This window comes from Rhinopithecus roxellana, chromosome 6 (genome assembly GCF_007565055.1).
Source record: "Rhinopithecus roxellana isolate Shanxi Qingling chromosome 6, ASM756505v1, whole genome shotgun sequence".
Classification (NCBI taxonomy): Eukaryota; Metazoa; Chordata; class Mammalia; order Primates; family Cercopithecidae; genus Rhinopithecus; species Rhinopithecus roxellana.
In genome coordinates this window covers 45,885,083-45,890,918 of record NC_044554.1, presented here as the reverse complement: position 1 = coordinate 45,890,918, position 5,836 = coordinate 45,885,083, and positions in this window count along the sequence as shown.

The window sequence follows — 5,836 nt, the reverse complement described above, 5'->3', positions numbered from 1 at the left end:
CTCTACTAAAAAATACAAAAAACTAGCCGGGCGAGGTGGCGGGCGCCTGTAGTCCCAGCTACTCGGGAGGCTGAGGCAGGAGAATGGCGTAAATCCGGGAGGCTGCAGTGAGCTGAGATCTGGCCAGTGCACTCCAGCTTGGGTGACAGAGCGAGACTCCGTCTCAAAAAAAAAAAAAAAAAAATACAAAAAATTAGCCAGGCGTGGTGATGCATGCCTGTAATCTCAGCTACTCAGGAGGCTGAGGCAGGAGAATCGCTTGAACCCGGGAGGTGGAGGTTGCAGTGAGCTGAGATTGCGCCACTGCACTCCAACCTGGTGACAGAGGAAGACTTTGTCAAAAAAAAAAAAAAAAAAAAAGCAAAGGACTTGAATAAGCATTTCTCTAACGATAGGCAGCATATAGTCCCAGCTACTCAGGAGGCTGAGGCGGGAGGATTGCTTGAGCCAAAGAGTTTGAGGTTGCAGTGAGCCATGATTGCGCCACTGCACTCCAGCCTGGGAGACATAGCAAGACCCTGTCTTTAAAAAAAAAAAAGGCCGGGCGCGGTGGCTCACGCCTGTAATCCCAGCACTTTGGGAGGCCGAGGCTGGTGGATCATGAGGTCAGGAGATCGAGACCATCCTGGCTAACACGGTGAAACCTTGTGTCTACTAAAAATACAAAAAATTAGCAGGACGTATGGTGGGCGCCTGTAATCCCAGCTGCTTGGGAGGCTGAGGCGGGAGAATGGCATGAACCCAGGAGGCGGAGCTTGCAGTGAGCTGAGATCGCGCCACTGCACTCCAGCCTGGGCGACAGAGCGAGTCTCTGTCTCAAAAAAAAAAAAAAAAAAAAAAAAAAGATATACAAAAGGCCAACAGGTACATGAAAAGATATCAGCATCACTAATTAGAGAAATGCAAGTCAAAACCACAATGAGATCCTACCTAACATCCATTATGATGCCTACTGTCAAAAAGCAGAAAATAAATGTTGGTGAGGATATGGAGAAAATGGAACTCTTGTGCACTATCAGTGAGAATGTAAAATAGTGCAGCCAGTGTGGACAACACTATAGTGCTGCCTCAAAAAATTAAAAATAGGCTGGGCGCGGTGGCTCATACCTGTCATCCTAAAACTTTGGGTGGCCAATGCGGGCGGATCACCTGAGGTCAAGAGTCGGAGACCAGCCTGGCCAACATGGTGAAACCTTGTCTCTACTAAAAATAGAAAAATTAGCCAGGTGTGTTGGCAAGCACCTGTAATCCCAGCTACTTCAGAGGCTGAGGCAGGAGAATCGTTTGAATCCATGAGGCGGAGGTTGCAGTGAGCCGAGACCATGACATTGTATACCAGCCTGGGCAAAAAGCGAAACTCCATCTCAAACAAACAAACAAACAAGGCCAGGTGCGGTGTCTCACGCCTGTAATCCCAGCACATTGGGAGGCCAAGGCAGGTGGATCACCTGAGGTCAGGAGTTCAAGACCAGCCTGGTCAACATGGCAAAACCCTGTCTCTACTAAAAATACAAAAATTAGCTAGGCGTGATGGCATGCACCTGTAGTCCCAGCTACTCAGGAGGCTGAGGCAGGAGAATTGCTTGAACAGGGAAGCAGAGGTTGCAGTGAGCAGAGATCGTGCCACTGCACTCCAGCCCAGGCGACAGTGCAAGACTCCGTTTCAAAAAAAAAAATGGTTAACATAGTGAATTTCATGTTATATGTATTTTACCATGATAAAAAATAAAGAAAGGAAAGAAGGCAGGGAGAGAGGGAGGGAAGAAAGAAGGATAGAAAGAAGGATGGAAGAAGGAAGGAAGGGAAGGAGGAAGGAAGGAAGGGAGGGAGGAAGGGAAGGAGGGAAGGAGGAGGGGAAGGAAGGAAAAGATTCTCAGCTTGGCCAGAACTAGTCACAATAACATTGACTTATCTGAGGCTAAACACTGAGAAGTTTGAATTAATGTCCAGAAAAAAGATACTGTGGAGGCAACTCAGTTTGAAGCCAATTGTTATTTAATTTAATATAAGTGGTTTGTTGCTTTGTAAATATGTAGGTTTATATCTTTGAGTTTCCTTGTGCTTTCTCCCCCTATTTATTCCTAGTAAAGCTCTTTTTTGAAGAATTACAATTTTTTTTTCCCCAAAACTAAGAGGAAAAGAAAACCTCTACTTATGCACCAAAGTAGGGAGAGAGTAGGGTATTCTTTTTTTTTTTTTTTTTTTTTTTTTTTGATACGGAGTCTCTCTCTGCCGCCCAGGCTGGAGTGCAGTGGCCAGATCTCAGCTCACTGCAAGCTCCGCCTCCCGGATTTACGCCATTCTCCTGCCTCAGCCTCCGGAGTAGCTGGGACTACAGGTGCCCACCACCTTGCCTGGCTAATTTGTTTTTTGTATTTTTTTTAGTAGAGACGGGGTTTCACCGTGTTAGCCAGGATGGTCTCGATCTCCTGACCTCGTGATCCGCCCGCCTCGGCCTCCCAAAGTGCTGGGATTACAGGCTTGAGCCACGGTGCCCGGCCGAGAGTAGGGTATTCTTACAGACCAAGTATGAAGGTCACAGTGACCTTCTCAGTTTTAAGAACTGGAGGCCGGGCACGGTGGCTCATGCCTGTAATCCCAGCATTTTGGGAGGCTGAGGCAGGTGGATCACCTGAGGTCGGGAGTTTGAGACCAGCCTGACCAACATGAAGAAACCCCATCTCTACTAAAAATACAAAATTAGCTGGGCGTGGTGGCGCATGCCTGTAATCCCAGCTACTTGGGAGGCTGAGGCAGAAACACTTGAATCCGAGAGACAGAGGTTGCAGTGAGCTGAGATCGCGCCATTGCACTCCAGCCTGGGCAATGAGAGCGAAACTCCGTCTCAAAAAAAAAAAAAAAAAAAAAAGGCCGGGCGCAGTGGCTCAGGCCTGTAATCCCAGCACTTTGGGAGGCCAAGGCGGGCGGATCACAAGGTCGGGAGTTCGAGACCACGGTGAAACCCCGTCTCCACTAAAAATACAAAAAATTAGCCGGGCGTGGTGGCGGGCACCTGTAGTCCCAGCTACTCAGGAGGCTGAGGCAGGAGAATGGCCTAAACCCAGGAGGTGGAGCTTGCAGTGAGCCGAGATCGCGCCACTGCACACCAGCCTGGGCACAGAGCGAGACTCCATCTGAAAAAAAAAAAAAAAAAAATGAGAAAAACTGGGAAGGAGCTGATTGAGTTGGAGCAGAAATGTTACAGCCTGTGAAAGAGAAAGCATGAATAACTTAGATTTCTATTATCTCAAACAAACTCTTTTGGGCTAGTGTTTTGGACTCCCTTACAGCTACCTCTGCCTGATACAATTTGCTCACTCATTCTCCTTCTTTCTTGCCTTCCTTCCTTCCTTCCTTCCTCCCTCCCTTCCTCCCTCCCCTCTTTCTTTCTTTCTCTCTCTCTTTCTTTCTTTCTTTCTTTCTTTCTTTCTTTTCTTTCTTTCTTTCTCGTTCTTTCTTCTTTCTTCTTTCCTTTCTTCCTTTTCTCTCTCTTTTTTGTTGTTTGTTTGTTGTTTGTTTGAGACAGGGTCTTGTTCTATCACTTAGGCTGGAGTGCAGTGATGCTGCCTCAGCTCATGGCAGCCTCTACCTCCTGGGCTCAAGCGAATCTCACACCTCAGCCTCCCAAATAGCCAGGATTACAGGTGCCCGCCGTCAGATCCAGCTAATTTTTGTATTTTTTGTAGAGACAGGGTCTCCCTGTGTTGCTCAGGCTGGTCTCGAACTTTTGGGTTCAAGTGATCATCCTGCCTCGGCTTCCCAAAGTGCTGGGATTACAGGCATGAGCCACTGCACCCGGCCCTCATTCTCTTTCTAAGAACTTGTTCCACTCTGACACTTCTGCTCCTGGATTAATAGCGGGAAATAGAATGAAGAAATGGAGAGCTTTTCTCAGCCTTCTTGTCCCAGATTAGAGGAACTACTTCAAGCTTTAAGGGTGGAGAGAGATAAGCAGAAAGAGAAATACTCACCCAAATTGCAATGGCTGATACCGCAACCACCGTCTTATGCCACTTGAACTGTCTGACCAATACGTCTGAAGAAGCCTGGAGTTGTTTATTAGACATTGGTCCTGTGCTCAAGACCCTAGGTAGAAAATTTTTAAAATCCAAGGGTCAGTAAGAAACCATCAATGTAGGAGATGTATATCAATAATGGCAGTTTTTGAAGTTTCCAGTTGCATGATTAAATAATTAGAAGCTATGTTCAGCAGTGTCTGTAATACATAATGAAATAATTCTACAACTCGTCAATGTTGTAGAATCAGTGGAAGCCCTGAGCTTGTTTACCTGCAACTAGAGACCAGCCTGGCCAACATAGTGAAACCCTGTCTCTACTAAAAATACAAAAATTAGCTGGGCATGGTGGCGCATGCGCCTGTAATCCCAGCTACTCAGGAGGCTGAGGCAGAAGAATCGCTTGAACCCGGGAGGTGGAGGTTGCAGTGAGCCGAGATTGCGCCACTGCACTCTAGCCTGGGCAACAGAATGAGACTCTGTCTCAAAAAAACAAACAAACAAAAAAAAAAAAAAAACAAAGAAAAGAGAAGCAACTGCTGTCTACTCTCTACTTTCTCTCCCTGCAGCCCCACTTTAATTGGGAGTTTTTGTCCTTCTCAGCATTTAGTTTTCAGGGCTAACAGAAGACCCAGGAATTCAGACCATCATTCCTGAGAAATTCCAGACATCCTACCACTCAGTTGATCCTTTTCTTTCTTTTCTTTTTCTTTCTTCCTTTTACCTTTTTTTTTTTTTTTTTTTTTTTTTTTTGAGACAGGATCTCACTCTGTCACCCAGGCTGGAATGCAGTGAGGGTGATCATAGCTCGTTGCAGCCTCAACCTCCCAGACTCAAGCTATCCTCCCACCTCAGTCTCCCAAGTAGCTGAGACCACAGGCACTTGCCACCATGCCCAGCTAATTTTTTGATTTTTTTTTTTTTTTTTTTTTTTTTTTTTTTTTTGAGACGGAGTCTCGCTCTGCCGCCCAGGCTGGAGTGCAGTGGCCGGATCTCAGCTCACTGCAAGTTCCGCCTCCTGGGTTTAAGCCATTCTCCTGCCTCAGCCTCCCGAGTAGCTGGGACTACAGGCGCCCGCCACGTCGCCCGGCTAGTTTTTTGTATTTTTTTAGTAGAGACGGGGTTTCACCGTGTTAGCCAGGATGGTCTCGATCTCCTGATCCGCCCGTCTCGGCCTCCCAAAGTGCTGGGATTACAGGCTTGAGCCACCGCGCCCGGCCATTTTTTGATTTTTTGTAGAGACAGAGTCTCTCCCAGGGTACTGAGATTACAGACGTGAGCTGCCATGCCCAGCATGAATGCTTTTTTTCTAACTCTGAATTTTCATTGTCTTTTTTTTTTTTTTTTAAGGCGGAGACTCACTCTGTCGCCCAGGCTGGAGTACAGTGGCCTGATCTCGGCTCACTGCAAGCTCCGCCTCCTGGGTTCATGCCATTCTCTTGCCTCAGCCTCCCAAGTAGCTGGGACTACAGGTGCCCACCACCACACCCGGCTAATTTTTTTGTATTTTTAATAGAGATGGGGTTTCACCGTGTCAGCCAGGATGGTCTCGATCTCCTGACCTCGTGATCCGCCCGCCTTGGCCTCCCAAAGTGCTGGAACTACAGGCATGAGCCACTGCGTCCGGCCTTCTTTTTTTTTTTTTTCTGAGACAAAGTCTGTCTCTGTAGCCCAGGCTAGAGTGCAGTGGCGCCATCTCGGGTCACTACAACCTCTGCCTCAAATGATTCTCCTTCCTCAGCCTCCAGAGTAACTGGGACTAGAGGTGCGTGCCACCATGCCTGGCTAATTTTTGTATTTTTATTTTTTAAAATTATATA